Raw genomic sequence first — 25,993 nt, 5'->3', positions numbered from 1 at the left:
CTATTCTCCTTGCTCTTTCATAAGAAGGCACTATCTACAATGTGTAGAACTCCAGCCACTTGGACTTTAACCGTAACTATCCTCATGTTCGAATAAGGATTGGATGCAGAACAATGAATAAGCAGTTTGTCTCTTAATAACCTCAGTGCCAAGTAAATATACCTGCTTGGCAGAGTCAATGGGTAGTAGAAATTGAGCAGCTTTGCCTTCATTGGCTGTATATCTTCCTAGACCATCTTCCTAGACCTAGGCCTGAGAATTCGATTGTATTTTTACCATGAATGCTAAAGAAACAGAATTCTTGACAGCTGCTATAAGGGTACAGCAACACTAAGTGATCCATGTTACCCAGTATTTTACTCACTTTGGGCTGCTATAACAAATTACCTTAGACTGAGTGGCTCATAAAAAACAAAAATTTCGGGCTTCCCTGGTGGCGCAGTGGTTGAGAGTCCACCTGCCGATGCAGGGGATACGGGTTCGTGCCCTGGTCTGGGAAGATCCCACATGCCACGGAGCGGCTGGGCCCATGAGCCATGGATGCTGAGCCTGCGCATCCAGAGCCTTGCTCTGCAATGGGAGAGGCCACAAGAGTGAGAGGCCCGTGTACCGCAAAAAAATTTTTAAAAAAGTTTAAAAAAAATTTCTTTCTCATAGTTCAGGAGGCTGGATGTCCAAGATCAGGGTGCTATATTGGTTGGATTCTGGTGAGTACCCTCTTCCAGGCTGCAGACTTCCAACTTCTCCTTGTACCCTCACATGGCAGAAAGAGGGCTAGGAAATTCTTTAAGGTCTCTTTTTATAAGGGCACTAATCCCATTCATCAGGGCTCCACCCTCATGGCCTAGTTACTTCCTAAAGGCCCCAACTCCTAATATCCTCACAGTGGGTGTTAGGATTTTAGCATAGGAATTTTGAAAGGACACAAACATTCGGTCCATAACACTCAGTTATACTTTCTGTGGCCAGAGTTTGACAAAAAGGTTGAGGCCATGTTGTCTGCTGGAATCCTATTTTTGTTTTAGAAAGAGCAGGTTAGACAGATGAAGACTATCAGAGGCTGAGTAGAAAAGTATGAAAAAGTCTGAAAATTGATATAGGAACAAAAGTAGAGCACAAGTTAATGTTTTGGCCATTCTGTATTGTAAAATTCCATTTTGATTTCATGAATGAAGGTCAACAGTTATGTTTGACAGAATAAAATATTGTCATGATCTTGTCATAAAAGGAGACCAGAAATGCAGCTGTTCTGTTAATGTCTATTTGACATTTTGGGAATAAAATTTCAATATAAATACTTTGAAAAATGTAAATAAACTAGCCCTCTCTCTACACCAACCTGCAAGGAATAACAGACCTCCATAACTGGACATCTCAGAATCTGTGTGATAGACATCTTTTAATCAAAGTAGGGACCAGAGTCCTGATTGGAAGACTCAGATTTTCTCAACCAACATTATCATTATCTGCTTGTATAGACATTTGGCCCTTGGTATTTGGAAAACAAAATTCACATTTGTACTTGAGATTGGTGGCTATCTTAGGGAAAAAACAAAAAACAAAGAAGTATACTTCATTTGTTCTAGATTATTTTTCCTCTGCCCAAGATGGTGAAAAGCACATAATTAAGACTTTCAGTATTGCACTCTCAGGACAAAACCATGTGTGACTGCTGTCCTTTTACTGGGCATTGCAATGCCCACCTAAGCAGATTTGATTTAGTTTTAGCTCCACTGAAGGAAAGTTTGATTCTCTGCTCTGGAGATTCTCTGCTCTCTTTCTTAGTGCTGCATAATCCCACTGTGCATTTTTTTCCAAACCTTCATTCCTAATTGGTTCCAGTATTTGCAGGGACCACATATTTGATTGACTCAGCAGCTTCAAACTTTCTGTCATATATCCACATTTTTAGAATCCCAAATTCCATGAAACCCATCATTCAGACAGTTTCAATATCATATGAGGATAGCCTAAGAAAGAAAGAAAATTAGCATCTGAGCTCAGAAGTGAGCACTAAACTGCTTGGGAGAATCTAGTTTTGCATGGGTGAGACGTTAATCTACAGCCAGAATGGTACAGAGCTCCACGAAAGAAAGTGAAAGGCTTTTACTCCTTTTTTCTTTCATTTTCCTTACATGACAGTTTATCTCTTATCATCAATATGAAAAAAAAAAATAAAAATAAAAAACCTCAAAATATGTAATGAACATAGTGAGAGGAATTAAGAAGCTCCTGGTACCACAGGGTTCATGGTACCAAATCATCCTTATCTCCTACTAAGTTTCAAGGGTTCAGAGGGCCTGGTTTCTCTCTAATCATCATGCTTCCCCTCCTATAGGCACTCTCCAGTCTCGAACTAATAAAACCGTGCTGGTTCATTAAAGGGATTTGCAAGTCTGCATTTATTTGCCCAAACTCCTACACACCTTACTAAACATTCAAAAAGAGTTTTAGGGCTTCCCTGGTGGCGCAGTGGTTGAGAGTCCGCCTGCCGATGCAGGGGACACGGGTTCGTGTCCCGGTCTGGGAGGATCCCACATGCCGCGGAGTGGCTGGGCCCGTGAGCCATGGCTGCTGAGCCTGTGCGTCCGGAGCCTGTGCTCTGCAACGGGAGAGGCCACAGCAGTGAGAGGCCCGCATACCGCAAAAAAAAAAAAAAAAAAGAGTTTTAATTTTCTAAACTAGTGGGATTAATCCATTTGGAAAAAAAAAGAAAAGATATTGTCAGGATTTGTTCTCCAAACATTTTGCCCACTCTTCATTGTTATAGTTACACACTAACATCACATGGCAAATTTTGTAAAAATATAAATTCCCACATCTCACACCCAAAAATACTAGTCAGCAAATAAATAAACATGTAAACTGACAGTGTTACATATAACTGTAATGTATGTAAATATATCACTTATCTATTTTAAAATATCATTTGGAAAAGGATTTTAAGCATATCTGGTTCAAATAATTCTATTTTCCTGTTAACAATATCAGAAAGCCAGGTAAAATTTAAGTCAGTACTAATCTTCCAATGACTTTATATAAAGACATTGGAATGCATTTCCCAAACTTTTTTGTAATTTATTTACAATACTGATATTAATCAATGTTAACTTGCTTTTTTTGCTACAACATTGACCAATATTTTTTGTTTAGTTCCAGAAATTATATTTGATACAATGTATTTTATATCATGTTTTTTAGGTTGGTAAATTGTTTATATCATCAATTAAAAAAAATAATATAACCTCAAACCTGGATAATGATTGAATAGAATGGCTTTTCTCTTATATAATAGAAAATACAAGTTTTCTATCATGTGTTGCACAGAAATTCATGGTTGACTTCTATTCAAAGAATAGACACAGTGGTTGTCTCACATTCAGATATAAATCTCTTGCTAGTAGGATTATGATTTTATATTTCATTATTGTGTTTTACGGTAAATTTATTAATTTTAAAAGTCAAGTTCCCAAATTATAAAGAACTTATTTTACATTAAGACAAACTCATTTGTGATATACATATACACACACACACACACACACACACACACACACACACACACACACTTGGTTTGAACTCTCTCCTCTGGCCCATTTTTCAATTTATCTATTCTTATGTAAATTTATATATTGTTTAACATATATAATATATATACTAATGCAAATATATAAATACATATAATGATATATTTATATACATGTATATACGTTTATATATTTACAACACAAACAACTTACTATGTGAATCATCATATATTGGTAATAAGTCTTGGTATCTTAGGAAAATTCAACTTCCCTATTCTTTTTCAGGTGAATTTTAGGTCTTTCACATCTACATGTATTTTATCATATCTCAGGAAAATACCCTACTGGTATTTTTATTGCAAATAATAATATAAAGACCTGATTCAGGAGAATTGATATTATTAAAATATTGACTCTTCTTACCCATGTACATGTTATCTTCAATGTTTTCCATGAAATTTTAAAATTTTTCTGGTAAAGTTTTTACATCTTTTTCTTAAAAATATTAATTTGAAATATATAACACTAGCAATAAAGATGTAAGGTATTTCAGCATAAATATAATTTTTATTGCTTGTGTATAGAAATACTATTTATTTTGTATATCCAGATGACATTTTACCCTTTTAAAATATTGTTTTCCTGATGAGTATTTGTATGTAGACAACTGCATTATTTGTAGATAATAAAAATTTTGTTTCTTTCTTTTTGATCTTTATATCCTTTATGTCTTTTGCTTACCTACTGCCCTGATTAGGACCACTGTACAATGTTGACTAAAAGGGGTGATATAATTGGCATGCTTGTAGAGTTTGATTTTAAGTTAAATGGATCAGCATATAGGATGATGCTAAACTTGCTTTTATTTTTAGTTTTTCCAATTAAGGATATTCCTTTCTATTCTGTTTCCTAAGTTTTAAAAAAATAAATGGGTGATGATACTTTTCAATCTTTTTTTTCCTTCATCTATTGAAATTACACTAGGCTTTTCCCTTTTAATCTGGTAATGTATTAAATTGATTTTCTAAGGGTACTACCCCTGTTTCTGTAGGGTAAATCTAATTGGATATAATATATCTTCTTTAAAGGTTGCTGAATTGTGGCCTATAATTTAAGGTTTGTCATATAATTTTATTTTCTTAATATTTTGAATTTAGTATTTTGAATTGAATTTCATGCAACAATTTGGGGGAAAGTGTTCATTTTCTATCCTCCAGAAAAAGTTTTTGAGACTTAAGACATCAATTTACTGAAAATGTATTTAAAAACTTTTCTCTCTGGTGGGCTATTTTCCCTTGAATTGATTGTCAAATTTAATTTTTCCAGCAATTTTACACTTTTGTCTAAATTTCAAACTTTTGATCTTCCTATTAATAGCTTTTTCTGCTTCATTTTTCTCAGCAAAATTTTTCATTTCTGCCTTTTTTCCTTATATCTATCTCATTAAGACTTTCATCTATTTATATTCTAAAATACCAACTTTTTGTTTTGTTTCCTCTCTGTCTTGTATTTTTGTTTTCAGTTTTATTAACAATGCCTTATGGCTATTATATTCTTACTTTTGTACTTATTCCATTTCTTTTTGGAATTATTACTCATTTTACTTTTGACTTTTTAATTTAAATTTTTAAATCATTTATTTTTAGCCCTTTTTCTTTTTTATAAGCATTTAAGGGTACAGATTTCCCTTAAAGAGTCTACTTCAATTTGTTACACAAGCTTTGATAACTAATATTTTTATTCACTTACTAGTATTTTTCCTTACATTAATATTTTTACTGAACCATGAGTTACATAGGACTATGTGTTATTCCTAATTCTTGAGTGTTGAAAATTTATTCTTTATTTATTTATTTCTAATTTAATTGTATTTAGTCAGATGACATGGTCTGTTTTATATACATTCTTTGAAATACCTATCTAATTCTGGTTTTATTTAGAAAAACTCATTTTATGTCTAGGTGAAGTCATTTTTAAAAATATTATATATCTACTTAAGGCAAACAAGTTATTTCCTAAATAAAAGAATTATTAGTTGCAGGTCTATATATGTCAATTAAATCAAGCATTTTGAGAACTTTTTTTACCTTTCATAGCTTTTTTGAATATTCTATTTATTGATAGATCTGTCAATTTCTTCCTGTAACATGCTGTCAATACATCAGCTAAAAGACAAATACTACCTGATTAGAAAAAAGAAAAGACAGTAACAATATATTGTCTACAAGAAACCTAGTTTAAATATAAAGACACAGATTGATTAAAAATACAGAAATGGAGAAAGATATACCTCACAAATATTAATCAAAAGAAAGCTGAAGAAGTCATTTTAATTTTTAAAAAAAGCAAACTTTAGAACAAGAGATATTATCAAGGATAAAAAGGAGAATTACACAATGTAAAAGGACCTAATTTTCCAAGAATATATAACATTTCTTAACATGTGCTCATCTAACAACACAATATCAAAATATATGAGGCAAAAACTGTCAAAACTGTAAGGAAAAATAGACAAATCCACTATTATAGGTGGAGACTTCAACACCCTTATATCAGGAATTGGAGACTCAGCAGACAGAATATCAGAAAGGGCACAGTTGATCTGAAAATCACCATCAATCAACTGAATCTAATTGATAGTTGTAGAATACTACATACAATGACAACAGAATGTATATTATTCTCAAGCTCAGATGGAGAATTCTCCAAAACAGACCATATTCTAAGCCATAAAATAAATTTTAGCAAATTAAAAAAATAGAAATCATGTAATATATACTCTTAAAGTATAATGGGATTAAACAAGATATCAATAACAGAAACATAGTTGAAAAACCTCAAAATATTTCAGAATAAACAACATAATACTAAATAATACATGGGTTAAAGAAGATATCTCAGGATAAATTAAAACCTATTTTGAACTTAATGAAAATGAAAATACAACTAACAGAAGTTGTGGAATGCAGCAAAAGTAGTGCTTGGAGGGAAATTTATAGCATTGGATGCGTGTATTAGGAAAGAAGAAAAGTCTAAAATCAATAACTGCAGCTTCTACCACAAAAAACTAGAGAAAGGGCAATCTAAGTCTAAGTAAGCAATATAAAAGAAAAAATAAAAATTAGATCAGATATCAATACATTGAAATCAGGAAAACAATAGAGAAATTAATGAAAATATAAAGGGTTTCTTTGAAAAGGTAAAAATTGACAAGACACTATTCAGAATAACCATGAAAAAAAGAGAGAAGACACAAGTTACCAATACTGAGAATGAAAGAGGAATCATCACTATTAAATCCATGGATAGTAAAATGATAATAAAGGAACATTATGAACAAATCTGTACCCACAAATTTGATAACTAGATTAAATAGACCAATTCCTTGAAAGACACAGACTGCAAAAACTCACACAGGAAAAACAGATTATATCAGTAGGTCCAACTCAATCAAATAATTTGAATCAATAATTAATTAATAAGCTATCAATAAAGAAAACACCAAACCCATATAGTTTCACTAGTGAATTCTATCTAACATTTTAGGAAGAAATTACACCAATTCTCTACAATCCTCTTCATAAAATAAAAGTGAAGACTTCCCAACTCATCCTATCAGTCCAACATTACCCTAATACAAAAACCAGATACAAACCTTCAAGAAAAGAAAACGAATAATAATTATCTAATTAACATAGAAAAAGCTCTTCAACAAAATATCAGTGACTTAAATCTAATGATATATGAAAAAATTTATACACCACAGCCCAGTAAAATTTATTCTGGGTATGCAAAACTGGTTCAACATTTGATTATCAATAAATGTAATCTATCACATTAATGGGCTAAAGAAGAAAAATCATATGATCTTATCAATAGGTACAGAAAAATCATGTGACAAAATGCAACACTCTTTCAGGATAAAAACTCTTTAGTAAATTAGGAATATAGGATACAGGGACATTTCCACAATTGATTAAAAAGAAAAATCTACACAGGCCTGAGCTGACATCATATCAATAGTGAGAAATTGAATAACTTTCACTAATTATAGGGAATGAAGCAAGGATATCTCCTTTCACCTTTCCTATTTAATGTTTTTTTTTCTTTTTTTTTTTGGATTATAGTTCCTTTACAATGTTGTGTTAGCTTCTACTGCACAGCAAAATGAATCAGCCATACATATACATATAGCCCCTCCCTTTTGGATTTCCCTCCCATTTAGGACACCACAGTGCATTAAATAGAGTTCCTTGTTCTATACAGTATGTTCCTACTCAGTTGTCTATTTTATACATAGTGTCAATAGTGTATATGTGTCAATCCTGATCTCCCAATTCCTCCCACCCCTCCCCTTTCCCTCTTGGTATCCATACGTTTATTCTCTACATCTGTATCTCTATTTCTGCTTTGCAAATAAGGTCATCTATGCCATTTTTCTAGATCCCATATATATGCATTAATATACGATAATTGTTGTTCTCCTTCTGATTTACTTCACTCTGTATGACACTCTCTAGGTCCATCCAGGTCTCTACAAATAACCCAATTTCATTCCTATTTATGGCTGAGTAATATTCCATTGTATATATGTACCACATCTTCTTTATCCATTCCTCTGTTGATGGACATTTAGATTGTTACCGTGTCTTGGCTACTGTAAATAGTGCTGCTATGAATACTGGGGTGCATGTATCTTTTTTTTTTTTAGATGTTGGGGGTTTATTAATTAATTTATTTATTTTTGCTGTGTTGGGTCTTCGTTTCTGTGCGAGGGCTTTCTCTAGTTGTGGCAAGCGGGGTCCACTCTTCATCATGGTGCGCAGGCCTCTCACTATCGTGGCCTCTCTTGTTGCAGAGCACAGGCTCCAGACGCGCAGGCTCAGCAGTTGTGGCTCATGGGCCTAGTTGCTCTGCGGCATGTGGGATCCTCCCAGACGAGGGCTCGAACCCGTGTCCCCTGAATTAGCAGGCAGATTCTCAACCACTGTGCCACCAGGGAAGCCCTGAATGTATCTTTTTGAATTATGGTTTTCTCTGGATATATGCCCAGTAGTGGGATGGCTGGATCATATGGTAATTCTATTTTTAGATTTTTAAGGAACCTCCATATTGTTCTCCATGGAGACTGTATCAATTTACATTCCCACCAACAGTGTAAGAGGGTTCCCCTTTCTCCACACCCTCTCCAAAATTTATTGTTTGTACATTTTTTGATGACGGCCATTCTGACCGGTATAAGGTGATACCTCATTGTCGTTTTGATATGCATTTCTCTAATAATTAGTGATGTTGAGCAACTTTTCATGTGTTTGTTGGCCATCTGAATGTCCTCTTTGGAGAAATGTCTATTTAGGTTTTCTGCCCATTTTTTTTATTGGGTTTTTTTTTTTTTTTATGTCATAAGCTGCTTGTATATTTTGGAGATTAATCCTTTGTCAGTTGCTTCATTTGCAAGTATTTTCTCCCATTCTGAGGGTTATCTCTCTGTCTTATTTATGGTTTCCTTTGCTGTGCAAAAGTTTTTAAGTTTAATTAGGTTCCATTTGTTTATTTTTGTTTTTATTTTCATTACTCTAGGAGGTGGGTCATAAAGGATCTTGCTGCAATTTATGTCCAAGAGTGTTCTGCCTATGTTTTCCTCTAAGAGTTTATAATGACTATACTACCCAAAGCAATCTATGGATTCAATGCAAACTCTATCAAATCACCACTGGCATTTTTCACAGAAGTAGAACAAAAAAATTACAATTTGTATGGAAACACAAAAGACCCCTAATAGCCAAAGTAATCTTGAGAAAGAAAAATGGAGCTGGGATATCAGGCTCCCTGACTTCAGACTATACTACAAAGCTACAGTAATCAAGACAGTATGGTAGTGGCACAAAAACAGAAATATAGATTAATGGAATAGGATAGAAGGCCCAGAGATAAATCCATGCCCCTATTGTTACCTAATCTATGACAAAGGAGGTAAATATATTCAATGGAGAAAAGACAGACTCTTCAATAAGTGGTGCTGGGAAAACTGGACAGCTACATGTAAAAGAATGAAATTAGAACACTCCCTGATGCCATACACAAAAATAAACTCAAAATGGATTAAAAACCTAAATGCAAGCCCAGACACCATAAATCTCCTATTTAATATTGTACTGGAGGTCTAGCTAATGCATAAGACAGGAAAGGAAATAAGCTAGTAAAGAGTCTACAGGTTGGAAAGAAAGAAACAATACTGTCTTTGTTCTTAGATAACATGATTATCTATAAAGAAAATCACAGTGAATTGACAAATTCTCCTTTAACTTATAAGCAGTTATCACAAATCTACAAAAGTCAATTTCTTTCATAAATACCAACAATTAACAATTGGAATTCAATATTAAAAACACAATAACATTTGTATTAGTATCAAGAAAATAAAATACTTAGGTATAAATGGAATAAAATATCTCTAGGATCTATATGGAGAAAACTACAAAACTCTGATGAAAGAAATGTAAGAAAGTCTAAATAAATGGAGGGACATTCTATGTTCATGGTTAGAAAGACTCAATATTTTTAAAATGTCAGTTTTTCCCAACTTGATGTGTAGATCCAATGCAATCTTAATCATATGCCCAACAAGTTGTTATATGGATATCAACAAATTGATTCTAACGTTTACATCTAAAGGCAAGAAACCCAAAATAGCTACACAGTGCTAGAGAAAAGGACTAAATTTCATGGGCTGACAATGCCAATCACGAGGCTTATTATAAAAGCACAGTAATAAGTACAATATAATATTTATAAAGTATAAACATATAGGTCTCACAATATATGTAAATCAAATCATTACGCTGTATACCTTAAACTTACATAGTGCTGTATGTCTCTCGTTTATCAGTAAAATTGGAAAAAATAAAATATATTATCAAATATATATATAAATATGTGTGTGTGTGTGTGTGTGTGTGTGAAATGGAATAGAGTCCAGAAATAGACTCACACAAATATAATCAACTGATCTTTTACAAAGAAGCAAAGACAACTCAATGGGAAAAAAATAGGCTTAATTAAGTGGTACTAAAAAATTTAGATGCCCAAATCCCCCCAAAAAATATTAACCTAAATGCAGACCTTACACCTTTCCCAAAATTAACTCAAAATGGATCATAGATCTACATGTAAAACACAAAGCTACTGAACTAGAAGATAAAATAGAAGTCAATATAGGTGACCTTGGGTTTGATAAATAGTTTTAAGATACAACACCAAAGAATAATCCATGAAAAAAATAAGCTGATAAGTTAGGCTTTATTAAAATTAAAGATGTGTGCCCTGCAAAGACACTTTTAAGAAAGTGAAAAAAACAAGCTACAAAATGAGATAAAGTATTTGTAAAACACGTATCTAATAAAGGACTTACATCCAAAATATATGACAACACTTAAAAATCAACAATAAGAAAACAAATAACACAATTAAAATATGGGCAGAAGATTCTAACAGACACCTCACCAAAGAAAATATACAGATGTCCAATAATCATATGAAAAGATATTCATTAGAGAAATGCAAATTAAAACAACGAGATATCACATACACACATCAGAATGGCAAAAGCAAAACTGGACAATACCAAGTGATGGTGAAAATGTAGAGCAACAAATTCATTGCTACTGGAAATGCAAATGGCACAGCCACTTTGGAATATGGTATGGCAGTTTCTTACAAAGTTAAAAGTTTTCTTACCATACAATCCAGCAATCTCTCTCCTATGGCATTTTCCCAAATGAATTGAAAAATTATTTATAAAAAGCCATGCACATGAATATTTATTGCAGCTTTATTCATAACTGTGAAAAACTGGAAGCATTTAAGATGGCCTTCAGTGGGTAGATGGATAAACTTTGGTACATTTATACAATGGAATATTATTCCATGATAAAAATAAATGGTCTATCAAGTCACAAAAAAATACACGGTGAAATCTTAAATGTATATTTATAAGTGAAAGAAAACAGTCTGAATAGCATTATTATTTCAACTATATGGCATTCTGGGAAAGGCAAAACTATAGAGACGGTAAAAAGAATGATGGCTGACAAGGTTTCAGGGCGAGGGGAAGAGGGATGAATAGGTTGAATCCAGGAGATTTTTAGGGTGATGAAACTATTCTGTATGATACGGTAATGATGGACATATTACACTATACACTCATCAAAACCAACAGAACCATACAATACGAAGAGTTACCCTTAATGTAAACTATGGTCTTTAGTCAATAGTGTATATCAAAATTGATTCATCAATTTTAATGAATGTACCACATGAAGGTAAGATGTAAATAACAGGGGAAGCTGTAGGAAAGCAGGGAGGACAAATAGAAACTCTCTATATCATCTTTCAAAATTTCTGTAAATCTAAAACTGTTCAAAACAAATGTCTATTAATTTTAAAAGTTTTGAAATTTTTAATTAATATTTCTTTTTAGCATTAGCAAGATAATCAGTTCTGTATGTGTGAAATAGTTTTATAATATAAGATTTTTTTTCTGAAGTGACTCAATACTTAGCATTTAAACATTGTCAATACTCTATGTTAATAACAATTAGTACAATACTGGACAAACTAATTGCTATTTTACTGGAGAGAATAATTGTGTCATTAAAATCTTCCCACTGAGATTTCTCATTAGTATAACTTACAGTACTATACTATTTACCAATTAGTAACAGATTTATATCTAGGCCAAATAGTTACTTCCTTGATAATTTATCAATAGTTTACTTATTTTTTTTTTTACTCCAAATAAGTCACACTTTGTATATTAATTAATGTAATTCCCCACCCCCATATTTATTTTGTACCTACATTACTGTGATAAAGGTATGGTCTTAAGTTTACACAGGTGAAATGCTACCTGACTTTTACTGGTCACTAAAATCTAGAAGTGTATATGATGTTTTCATCCATAGAAATTTTCTCTAGCAATCCCAGATATTGTCACCTTTATTTTATAGGAGAGGACATTTAAACTCAAAGAAGTAAATTTGTAAGTAGTAGAGTTGAAATTTATTTATCATGTTGAAATTTATTATCATTATTTATCATGTTCCCTCTGAAACAAACAAAAGAATCTATAACATTTTCATTACAGTATGATACTTTTTTCGTAAAGTTAGAGAGAAACTCATACAATTATAGAACTTCTGAGATTAAAAACTAAAATATGAGTCAAGAGAGCTGAAAGTGTCTCCAATAAACAATTCTGACAGCATAATCTCAAATGAACTCTATGAGAAAAAAGGGGATCCCTGGAGAAATTGACTGATTTACATGGAAAACTTGAATTATTTCAGACCTGAGACACTTATACAATAGACAAAAAGAAACATGATAAAATACTGATGAAAGTGGGCACCATGGAGCTAAAGAAATGATGTGAATGGTAAAAACTCTAATAAAGCTTGTAAACATACTACTATCATAAAAGAAGAAAGAGAAACAAAAGAAGAAGGTCATAGTGTAAATCTGACAGATGCCAAAATCTGCCTTCTCTTTTCAATCTAAAATGTACTAACTGAACAGTGATAATAATAATACATAGCAGAAACCAGTGAAAGGTAGAGGAATTATAAAAAGATCTGAACAAATTGAATTTATTTAATTTAACTTAAAAGCTCTTGGTCTACATATATTTTAATTTGTGGTACTGACTGCTTCAGAAAATAAAAACTATAGGACTGATAATCTTTGAGAAATTATAGAATGAGCAAGAGCTGATGAAAACTGGAGACTATGAAAAGTTGTTCCAACTTTTTAAAAGTGAAAATACATGGATTTTGAAAACTATAAATATGTAAACTTGATATCCATTCAAGGCAGATCTGCCAAAAGAATCCCTGAGAAGATTAGGAATTAGAAATACCAGTTTGTATAGTGGTTGGACATGATAATAGGGTTAAAAATAGTGTAATATGTTTAAATATTTATGTAAAGAAGTCAACACTCCTTACCTCCTAATGCCCTTAAACAGAACTCCTGGTAGTTACCAAATTTAAAGAAAAATAAAGGAAAGCAAAAGAAAAAAAGAGTATTCTGTGCTAGAGAATGATTTCAATACATAGTGTACACTGATGTTTAGGGTTAACTCAGTATAACTCCTTCATCATTTCAATCTTCAGTCTATCTGTTAATAAGATGCACACAAACTAAGAGCCCCAAACCATGCTTTCTTGTTTTGCTTTTTTAATTATTAAACCATAGATGGACAATCAAGGACCATTGTCCACATATTTGAGAAATACTCTCATGTGAAATAGAAAATGAGCAAATAAAAATATGTATCATGAAAGAAAGAAAGCATAAATAAGGGAACACAAACAAACCTTTACAGAAAATATAACACCTCACAAAACTTCAAATACTAACCTCAGAGCAAGAGAAGACAATTCATAAAGTGGGAAGAAAAAGACCAGAAAATTTTTAAAAACGCTTGCTAAAATCTAAAAACTTGTAGAAAGATTGGAAAGTAATTAAGAAAACCTAGTTACTTAATTTAGAGGGTTCAGCATCTGATTAATAGAAATTATAAAGGGGGAAATGAAAAGATGAAAGGTAGAGAGAATTTTTTATATGATGCAAGAAAATTTCACAGAAATGGAATATATGCATTTCCAGATTAAAATGACCCATTGAGTTATCCCTTGACAAAATGAGAATGAAAATTAGAAAGACACACACTGCCACCTTCCAGCAGGTTTATGAAGAAAGGGAAGGCCAATTATTTATCAGGGTGACATTTTACAAACAAAGGAAAAGAGACAAATGTAACATTAGCAACATGAGAATAAAAATTTGTTGCCTATAGTAAAACACAGATCAGACTGACATTAGATTTTTCTTCAGGAATAATGAATACTAAAAGCAAAGGAGAAACTGCTCAAACTAGAAGGAAAATGTAAAATTTTTATAATAAATTGTGTTTTTCCCTCCTGAGATCACCTCTGCTGGACAGCTTTAAGACCAACTCTAAGGACAACTTAGATTTTACATTTAACAGTTTGTTAGATTCTTCTGTTCCAGACAGTTTAATTTCAATTTCTTTTCTTTAAATAAACATTATGTGTGTGAATGGTAAGACAGAGCTAAAGTTTAATCAGACTCCTGGGTTCATGGCACATTACATTGTCAGTCAGCATAGGTGTGTTCCTGGTAGTCTTTGGCTGGAATACATTGACAATACCATTGCCTTCTTATTTGCACCAACCTATAATCACCATTTGTACGCATATGCTATAATTTAGTTATTCAGGTTATCAATAAGTATACTTTGCTTCCAACTCTTTGCTACTACCATCACTACTGAAATGAGAACTCTGATACATTTACCTTAAGGAAAGAGATCCAAGCAATTCCATACTCAGGAGTGCAATGAGAAGATTGAAAAATACTCATTATGTGGTACACATGAAACTAATATAATCTTATACGTCAACAATGTAATCTCAATAAAAAAAAGAATGGAAATTATAAACTGGTTTTCCTCTACTGAACAAACACCCAAATTTGTAGGAGCTTATTGAAAGAAGGAAATTACCACTTGCTACAAATGGAGTTTCAAAATTGCCTTTTCTTTTGACTTTGTGGTCATGGATAAATTTATAATTTGTTTGTAATCATATTTATCAAAATTTCCACCATGGTTTCTGGGGTTTATATCTTGATGAGAAAGACCTTTGTCACCCTGATATAATAAATAAGATTATCCATGTTTCTACAAAGAAATAAAAGAAGGACACTCAATTTTGTTGAGGAATGACAGAACTCTGGCACCGGTCCACACTCCTGTCAGTAGTGCATGTAGATTCCCACTGGCATTTCATTGTATGTGATGTTCTATTTTTTAACAACCTGATGTTCTATTTTTTAACAACCTGATGTTTACAAATAGTCCTTATAGCTTCTAATTTCTACTCTATAACTATTAATAAAGTTAATAATTTCTAACTATATTTCTTAACTATTCAGGTTTACCCAATTTCCATCTTTTAATTTTTTATTGTATTTTCTGTTTCTGTTATTGAACTTTAGTAATGCTTTCTGCAACCAAGTTACTAAGCTCTAATCAGTTTAAGCTATGCAAACCATACATAGTCTGCTTTTTAAAAAATATATAATTTTGTCCATGGAAGGCACTGAAATCAATTATTAATTTCTTCTCCTTTTTATAATTTGGGCTTCTTGGTGGTCTATTTAAAAAATCCTTGTGCAAATAAAACTCAGAAGAAAATTTTCCCAAACTATGTTAGTTTTATTATTTGAACATTTACATTAAACTTTCCTGTTTTTATTTGTTCATAGTATGAGGCAGTGTTTTAACTATTAAGGAAACTTTCCCAACACCAATAATAAACAATACTTCTTTTATTCATGTATATGTTGCTTCTCTCATATTTTGATTTCTACACATATTGGTTTAATTGGACTATTTGTATGCACTGATGAATTCACCTATATCCTCATTACAGTTTTGCTCTATTTTAAAAGTTATTTTAAATATCTCTCAACTTGTATTTTTCTTGAAATATATTAGTATCTTTGTCAAGTTCTCTACAAAATGGTACTCAAATTTCAAGTAGAACTATATTTAATTGGTAGATAAACCCTGGGATCATTGATATTTTAAAAATTTTAGTCCATCACTATCAATTATTTCTTGGTTTATGGATTTATAACGTTGTGCACTTTTGTTATGACAGTATGTAGATACATAGCTTTTACTTGCATTATAAATAGTAAATTCCCAGAATATTTTCTACTTGGCTACTAATGAGATTTAAGAATGTTATTGACTTTTGAGTGTTGATCACATGTCTGAAAAACTTGTTAAATTCTATTTAAAAGTTTCTTTTCTTTTTTTTTTGTCTCTCTTACATTTTGTTGTACATGATCACTTCATCTACAAATAGTGAAAAAATTTTCTCTTACTTTCAGTAGTGGATACTGTGGTGTGCCACCCAGATCCTATGCTTTCAGGACAATGACACTACACTAATTCCTCCAGTGCTGGGAGGAGTGCTGGAGGACAGCTCTAAACTAAGTACCTCTCTGAGAATTGACTTTGGATGAAGAAAACTGCTTTGTCTGAGGTCTTGTCCCCTTCCCAGAAGCAGTCCACATCTCTTAACTGGTCTTTCCAGGGATATAAAGACCTAACTATTTGCTTCATTTCCAGGCAGTTCTGAAGGATGGCCCCAGCTTCAGTTACCCATGGGATTTGCCTTAAGCTATCAGATCCATTTCAACATTTGAATTTTAGGGGAGACAAAACATTCAGACTATATCAACATATTATTCTTTTTATACATCGTTGGATTTGATTGCTAATATTTTGTTGAGAATTCTTCTGTCTTGTTAATAAGAATTATTGCCTTTGGTTTTCTCAATTATAAAGGGGTCAATTCTTCAAGAAGACAGCAATACTAAATATGTATGTGGAGGATAAGAGTGTTTAAGAATATCTGAAGAAAGACTAATGGACTCAGTGGATAGACAAATCTACAATTAGAGTTAAAGTTTTCAACACTCTTCTCTCTCTATTTGGTAATCAGAAAGAATATAGAAGACTTGAACATTATTAAATCAATGATCTAATTGATATTTATAGAGCACTATCCTCATAATAGTCAAATGCATATTTTTAAGAACACATCCTTAAACTTACACAATGTTATGTCAATGATATCCTAATAAAGCTGGGGGTGGAGAGGAGAACACATCAAACTTTCACTAAAATACACTATCATGGAGGGAGTAGACATAAACCAGTGTCAAAATTTAAAATGTTTGAAATCATAGAGAGGCTTTGCTCTGATCACTGAAATAAGAGGTCAATAACAAAAGATATATGAAAATAATCTCCATTTTAAAGTTAAACAGCAAAAATTTAAATGATCTATGGGTGAAAAAAAATGAGAAAGTGAGAAAACATTTTGAACTCACTGAAAATAAAAACATGTCAAAATCTAAGAGATGCACTTAAAGGACTGTTTAAATGGAAATGTATAAGTTTAAATGCATATATTAGGAAAAGAAAATTATATTTAAAATTAATGATCTAAGTTTCTACTTTATGAAATTAGGAATCAGTTGATGTAAACACAGATATTTTATAAAATAAAGACATTGGGGTCAACTTCTTTTAGTAGAAGAGTTTTCTAACATAAGACCAACTTTAGCTTTAAAAAAGGAATAAATAAATTATTAAAGAAAACTCTTGGATGCTATGCATTTCTTATTAACAGTTTTCTATACCTTTTGAGTACTTGTAAATATGAATCAATTTTAATGCCTGTTGTGCATTTCCTAGAATGTGGATTACTTTAGATTCATATAGTGTTTAGATATAACTGCATATCTCTGGAATTATATTAGGAATTCTTCATATTAAAGAAATCATGTCCTAGTGCCACAGCCTTCACTATGGAGAAAGCCTGGACACTGTTGTTGAATTTCAAAAAAGAATTATCCTGTGTAATATATTCTGTTCCATTTTTAGACATATTTTGAAACTATACATCACAATGAGAAGGTCGTCAGAGATTCAAAGAAAAATCTTCAATAGAAGTGTGTTTTGGTTTAATAGTGTCTGCTTTTACATAACTAGCTGTTAAGAGCCCACAGATTTCCTTGGAAGGCTTCTTGTGTTTATTTAGAATGTTTCTCCTTGGAGAATGCAAGTCTGATTTCTGAAAATGGCTCTCAGTATTCACTGTGGAATAGAAATAAATGAACAACTAAGCCCAAACTCAAAGCTTATCAGAGGAGAAAACTTCACTGAATTCAATGCTGAAGTGAAAGTGTTTGCCAAGTCACTAAGGATTTATTTCATTTTGCTACATCCAAAAGGTGCCAATTCTAAAAATCCGTTTACATGTTAGTGCTATCAAAAGTCCTTTTGTAACCTGTATGGATTCATTTCCCATTACTTATTTATAAAAGTAAGTGCATGAAAGTGGTAATAGACAAATGGGTTTTGTTGCATTGAAACTGTCAGCGACTTTATTTTCAAGCAAAATAACTTCTCTTTTTAAACTTTATTTATCTATTATAACCAGCTGAGCCTTCATCATTTCACATAAAATAAAGCCATTTTTATAAAAAATGAAGGCTAATACTTTCCATTTTTTAATAAAACTCATGGGTGTTTTATTATGATTTTTATGATAGTTTTAACATTTCATAATAATTTTGTTTATTAGAAAAAAGGGAATGTTATTTATAAATGGAAAATATAAAGTGCAAATATCTTTGACATTCTATTAATTAGTCATCACTAAAATGATTTATCTTAAGAGCTCATGTATTACAAGAACTGATTTCCATAAGAAGAATGAGATTTGGAAATTTTACAAAATCAAGACAATTAGACCATTCCTTTAAAAGCACTTAATTTAAATGCATATCAGGTCTAAAGATAATTGTAGCAATTATTTCCTTATGAAGAAGAACCTAGATTTCATCCTATAATTAATCACCTTCCCAGTCACTGAAATATATCATATTATTTTTAATACTGGGATGCCATTTTTAGTAGTTATAAAATGTGTGATCAAGAATAGAAGCCTATAAGTAGATAAATGTGAAGCTAATGAAGCTTAACTTTCAGGGCTGTTCACTTTCATGGGCCCCTTCTTGGACCTTGGAAGAAACACTAGCACTGTGTTCATGTGATCCTATGTTTAAAAGAAATGGCAAGAGTAATATTTTAACTTCAATCAATAGAAGTCCTATATTTTATAAACAGTCATATGTTGCTGGAATGGTTGTGAGAATTTTGGGGATCTAGGAAAGGGAAAGGTTAATCTGTGTTATATTTAGTTGGGTTGTAGAGGAGTGTCTTTATGTAAATTACAGTGATTTCAGTGTCTATTAACAGTGATTTCAGTGTCTATTCAGTGTCTATTCAGTGTTTATTGGTAGCCACCTACCATAGAGATAAGTTCCACTTTGCCAACTTACCTAGCATAACAACACAAAGATACAGATGCTGTTACAATGTGCCCCATGGTAAATCCACTGTATGGGATGTATGTATTTACAGAGTGGAAGAGAAAAAAGTTTTGAAATGAACAGAGTAAGAAGTTATAGAAATCTTTCCAAACATGCAAAATTAAAGTGGAGGATTCAATTCTAATCAATTCCTAGTCAAATTCTCCTATCAGTCATATACTTGATAATGTATATGGAATTATGCATACACAGAACTTTTTTGTTTATCTTATCTGATGGGAATCATGCAAAATAAATTATCAGAATTTCCACTTTGTATAACACACATCTGTAGTGGTGCTACAAACAATGGACAAGCCCATGTGTGGGGTCAAATCTTAATAATAAACAAATTTTGATCAACTATAATGGAGGAAACACTGAATTACCTTTTAATTTTCTCTATGGAAAATTTTATTACAGAATTGTGGTCACATGAAGAGGAAATCTGAATGTGTAAGCTAAAAATATGGGAACCGTTAGAGTTGTGTCAGGAGATTAATATTTTTTCTGGATTATATGATGTTTGTGGTAAAATAAATATTTTACAGTTTGTAATTTGTTGCCATTTTGTTTCTCAGTGTAATAACAATAAGGAAACAAATTACCAAATTTATTATTTATAATTGTATATCCTGTTTTTAAAAGAGATATTAAAATTATAAAAATTTTAGGCTCCAAAACACCTGGTTTGTCCTTATTAAAAAATTAATCTTCATATTTGAACAATTAGATCAATACTTTTAGAAATTATGAATTTTTCCAAAGCAAGTCTATTGCCATTCTCCTAAACATAAATGTCTGGAAAATTGCATTACTAAGTTTCTCATTTGTCCCGCGGAGAGTCCACTATGTAAAAAAAACTCACATATTGCTTGTAGCAAGCAGAGCTTCCCAAGAAGCTAGGTGGGTTAGGGGAAAAAAGAACCCTAAATTTCTGTGCAATTGTGTGGATTGAAAAATAAGTTTAGCAGAATATTTATGAAAGATAATTTAACAAATGTAGGGATATCATTCAATTTTTGTAAAAAGTTGTTTCTCTTGCTATCATTTTGAGTACTATATAATAAATACAAATCCTATTACATAAGAAATCATAAACTCATATGGTTTATATAATACAAAAAAGTGCCTTTAAATAGTAAGCCTCTCTACAAAAAATGGGTAGAATTTTTTAAATGTCCCCAAATAGGTTGACTCTAGTTAGACAATCATAGTGCTTAAAAACATTACTGCTCTGTAAGTCTTCCTCTTTTTTGCTCAAAGTTCTTGTGTTCCATTGAAACTTTTTCTTCTGTTTACTATAGAGTTCATATGAGAAAATGCTGTTCATTGCCTATATTATTGTTTTGCTTTCATCTCCAGAGATATGTGACAATGAGAAATCTCATTTTAAATGGAAATAGGAGGATTTCTCTGTATTTTCTTTCATCATCTCAGAGGTATGACTTAAGATACACTTGAATGTCACAGGAAAGCATTTAAAAATAGTCTATATAAATTATTTAACTATAAAATAAAATGCATTAAATTATTTAACTATAAAATAAAATGCATTAAAATAATCAGAAGTTTAAAATTTAATATTCTAAACACCATACTGTTATTAGAAAGTCTGTCATTTTTCTCTCTTCACTAGTTTAATTACATGACAGGGATCTTAGGATCAATGCTTAGCTCACCATTTATTTTTAATTAAATGCTCTTTCATTCCCAGTCTAATATCTATACAAAGAACTATTTCTTGTATCTTTATATTTTTGCAATAGGGAAACATTTTGTCAAACACAACAATATTTTATATAATACACATTAGATATTCTTTGTAAATAAATGACTTCTTGTAAATGACTTGTATAGGGCTAGTAAAGCCATGCTTAGCAAGGGTGTCAATATTGTAAGCTAAGAAGGCTTTGGATGAAGAATGCACCCTGAGAAGTAAAATAATGTCTCATCTTAGAAGGATTTCTATATAGAGGGAGCTAGATGGGTACTTATAGAGGCTTTATTTTCTGTCTTTGAAATTAAATAGTGATATGTGGAATGAGTATCATTTTTTCCCAATTTTATTGAGATAGAATTGGCATGCTACATTGTATAAGTTTAAGGTGTACAAAAAATAATTCAATATCTGTCTATTTTATGAAATGATTACCAGAGTAAGTTTAGTTAATATCCATCACCTCACATAGTTACAAAATTTGTTTTTCCCTTCTGATAAGAACTTTCAAGATCTATGCTCTTAGCAACTTTCAAATTAACAAAACAGTATTGTTAACTTTAGTCATCATGCTGTACTTTATATCCCTGGAACTTATCTTATAACTGTAAGTTTGTGCTTTTTGACCACCTTCACCCAAAACTTGCTCTTCATAACAGATTCAGGGGGAAGAAATATACTTTATATTTGGAAGAAATATACTATGTCCAATTGAAATCATTTATCATATTCCCTTTGTTAAAAATTTCTTTCCACTAATTCTTCCTCAAAAATCTCCTCGATTTATCTTTCCACTATGTGAGTGGACATATTTCATTGCAAGCTCTTTGTCTCTTCTAATTTTTTAAATTGCTTTATTCCTTAGGCCTCTCTTCTAGGTCTTCTCCACTTCTTTTATAAATTCTCCCCATGGCTTGAATTCACACATAAATCTCAATGAAGAGCAATTCTATATCTCTAGGTCACCCTTCCTTCCAAGTTCCAGACATATGTATCCACCTCTTTCTTGGATGTCTTTATTGAATATCTCACAACATCAAACTCAACATGACAACAATGAGCCATTCAGACTTCCCTAATTTGAATGTCACAATAAATTTAATCTATAAATTTAAGACAAGAATTCATTCATTCTGTTATATAACTAGATATCAAATTCTGTCAATCTACATCTTTAAATATAATTAACCTTCTCACTGACACTTTAATACAATAGCCTACCACCATCTTCCACTTTGCAGCCAGAGTAATTTTCTAACACTCTTGCTTATATTCTTTAAATGTTTCCCCATTTAGCATAGAATATATACTAAATAATAAAGCATGGTGTCTTAGTCTGTTTGGGCTTCTATAAGGAAATAAAACTGACTGGGTGGCTTAAACAACAGAAATGTATTTTCTCACAGTTTTGGAGGCTAGAAATCCATGATCAAAGTACTAGAAATTTTGGTATCTTGTGAGAGCTCTCTTCCCAGTATATAGATGGCCACCTTCTCACTATATCCTCACATGGACTTTTCTCCATGCATGTCTACCAGAGAAAGATCAGCTCTCTGGTACCTCTTCTAATATGTACGCTAATATTATTGGATCAGTGTCCCACCCTTATGACCTCATTTAACCTTAATTACTTCATAATAAAGGCACACAGGGGATTAGGGCCTCAAAATGTAAGTTTTAAGGAGACATGTTCAGTCCATAATACATAGTAATGAATCAAGAGCTGGTTTCTGCTGTACAGTCTTTCTCTCTATGCTAAACTTTTTCAATCTATGCTCAACTTGAGTAAATATTTTCATGTTCCTTTTATTCCACGAGTTTTTTTGTTTGTTTGTTTTTTGGAGCAGCTACAATGTTCTAGACAACATTCTCATTATATGTAGCAACATCTGAAGGGAAAGCAAACACTGTTTCTGTTTTCATAAAGCTTTCATTCTGGTGGGAAAAGACAGTAAATAAATAACTAAAAGCAATGTCTCTAAAGATATTTCCAAGCTGGAATATCCTCTACCTCTTTACCTCCCCTGAGCCAGTCATTCTCTCTCTCTCTCTCTCCCCCTCTGTGTACATGTGTGTGTCTCTCTTTCTGCCTCTCACTTGCAAACACACACACACACACACACACACACACACACACACACACACATCCCTACCTACTCATATTTCAGAGCTTACTTTAGCTCTCTTCTAAAAATCCTTTTCTGGTCACTTCAGACTGAATCAGTTTGCACCTGGCACATGATGTCAAATCACACTATGGCAATAAAACATGCTCACGATTTATTTCAGCAGCTTATTGAATTGACTGTCTCCAGGAAGATAGAAATGATGTAGACCTGTCTGCATCATTGCATGCCCAGTGCAGGAGAGCATAATTTGCCATCCCAAAATGTCTCTTTGACATACGGATTGTTTTGAGCTGAAAACAACTGAGGTCCAAAAGAATTAGGAAGAACCTTTGACCTTCCCCCTAACTGCCTAAAGAATGCAAATGGAGGGCCTTTTCCATGAAGGGAGCTATCACCCTGGATAACTACAATATGAACTAGGCATGTAGATAGGGAGGAACCTAGCAAAGTCTGTTAAGATTCCTCTCTGCATCCCACTGTCTCTGTATGGCCAAGCAAACATTTATTTACTAAATATTTGCTTTTCAGTCTCCATGTCAATTGTTTTCCTCCCCTTTGAAGTCCCAAACCACTATACCTAACATCTTTTGCCTTTAGCTGAATATGATATTTAAGGTAAGGTTTTCAGGCATTCTGGCAAGTTACTCAATTTTCCTGGGTCTCTCACTTGTATACATGCTATTAAACTTCTGTTTGATTTTCTGTTAATTTGTCTCATGTCAATTTTTAGACCAGCCAGAAGAACCTAAAAGGTAGAGGAAAATTTCTTCCTCCTCAACATCAGCATGTAGCAGTGACTGATATATAATGGACATTTCATAAACACTCATTGAGTATTGTTGAATATTATAACACATTTCTTATATAGCACTTCTGAAAATATCTTGCTAGGAACACTAATTATTTGGACTAATAATGGGTGTTATCAAAAAAAAAAGTTTGGTAGCTAATCATTGAATTTAACAATGTTCAACTATTTATTTACTATAGAAGTGCTTACTCAGAGCACTTAATATGAAAATGTGAACCATGGATCATGAAAACACAGTATCCTCTTTCTCCAAATGATTTTATTGTATAAACTTTCTTTCTCATAGCATCTCTTATAATGATTAATCAGTATAGTTAATTTTAGTCAACAGTCTTCTACAATCTTTTTATTTCTCCACAGTTGGGCCAGAGGTAAGCCTTCCTGCAAGAGTTAATAGGGCACTTTACTCTCAACATTTGTAGGTTAATGAGTGACAAAATTGTAACACTTCCATAGATCAAAGAATCACATGGAAGTCTTTTTCCAGAACTATTTTATACTAGCTCATTAATACTCACCATCAAAGGCACATGTAGAATATAAAGGTCTATTGTGAAAAGAACTAAATAAATAACCTCATTAAAATTTAACTGAGAGTGCATGTATTAAAGAACAATTAGAGTTTTCATGATAAACACTTTAAGTGATAATTGGTTCCAATGGGAGGTCTTAAGATTACAGTTTCTTTGAAACTTCTGGGCTGCTGCAAATAATGTCCATATACATACAATAATAAAAATAATAACAAAAACATTAATATAAAACATATGACCATAATGAATATGAACAATATCATTAAACTGAACTTTGCAAGATCTATAGTCAATCACAAGGCAAATAACAATCACAGGCAGTAACAAAGAATGATTCGTATGCTAACACATATATATGGAATTTAAGAAAAAAAAATGTCATGAAAAACCTAGGGGTGAAACAGGAATAAAGACACAGACTTACTAGAGAATGGACTTGAGGCTATGGGGAGGGGGAAGGGTAAACTGTGACAAAGCAAGAGAGAGGCATGGACATATATACACTACCAAACGTAAGGTAGATAGCTAGTGGGAAGCAGCCGCATAGCACAGGGAGATCAGCTCGGTGCTTTGTGACCGCCTGGAGGGGTGGGATAAGGAGGGTGGGAGGGAGGGAGACGCAAGCCGGAAGAGATATGGGAACATATGTATATATATATAACTGATTCATTTTGTTGTGAAGCTGAAACTAACATACCATTGTAAAGCAATTATACTCCAATGAAGATGTAAAAAAAAAAAAAAAACCTGAGAAACAAAAGCACTCTACAAATGCAAAAAAAAATTTATTCAAATAACTTTCTTCTTACCCAATTTCTTTTTTGCACATCATTCAACAGCAGGTAGACTGGCTTATCTGTCAGGAGCAACAGCCCTGAATTAATCCCATTCACGTCTTTGAAGTGTTCTTACCAGTATCTGTAAGAAAAAAATCATACTTGATTAACCAAATAGTGTTCTTTAATATTCATTATAAATAAATGGTATCTGGTCAATAACAGGTTCTCAATAAAAATTTGAAAAGAAAAAAAGAATGATTCTGAAAATGTAGCTGTAAATCATCAGAATTAAAGGCTTATTAAACTTCTGATTAGTCGCTATAAGACATACGTTCCGGTTCAATAAATCCGAGATAAGGAAAGCCTGGGATTAATTATTAAAATGCCATAAATAAGATATTCCCTAACTTTCTCTATTCTCAGCACCCTTAGTGTTTTATTTTGTTTTATTCC

The sequence above is a fragment of the Grampus griseus genome, assembly GCF_964374135.1.
Source record: "Grampus griseus genome assembly, chromosome: 2".
NCBI classification, from domain to species: domain Eukaryota; kingdom Metazoa; phylum Chordata; class Mammalia; order Artiodactyla; family Delphinidae; genus Grampus; species Grampus griseus.
The sequence above is the reverse complement of the archived record's forward strand: the minus strand, read 5'-3'. Positions refer to the sequence as shown.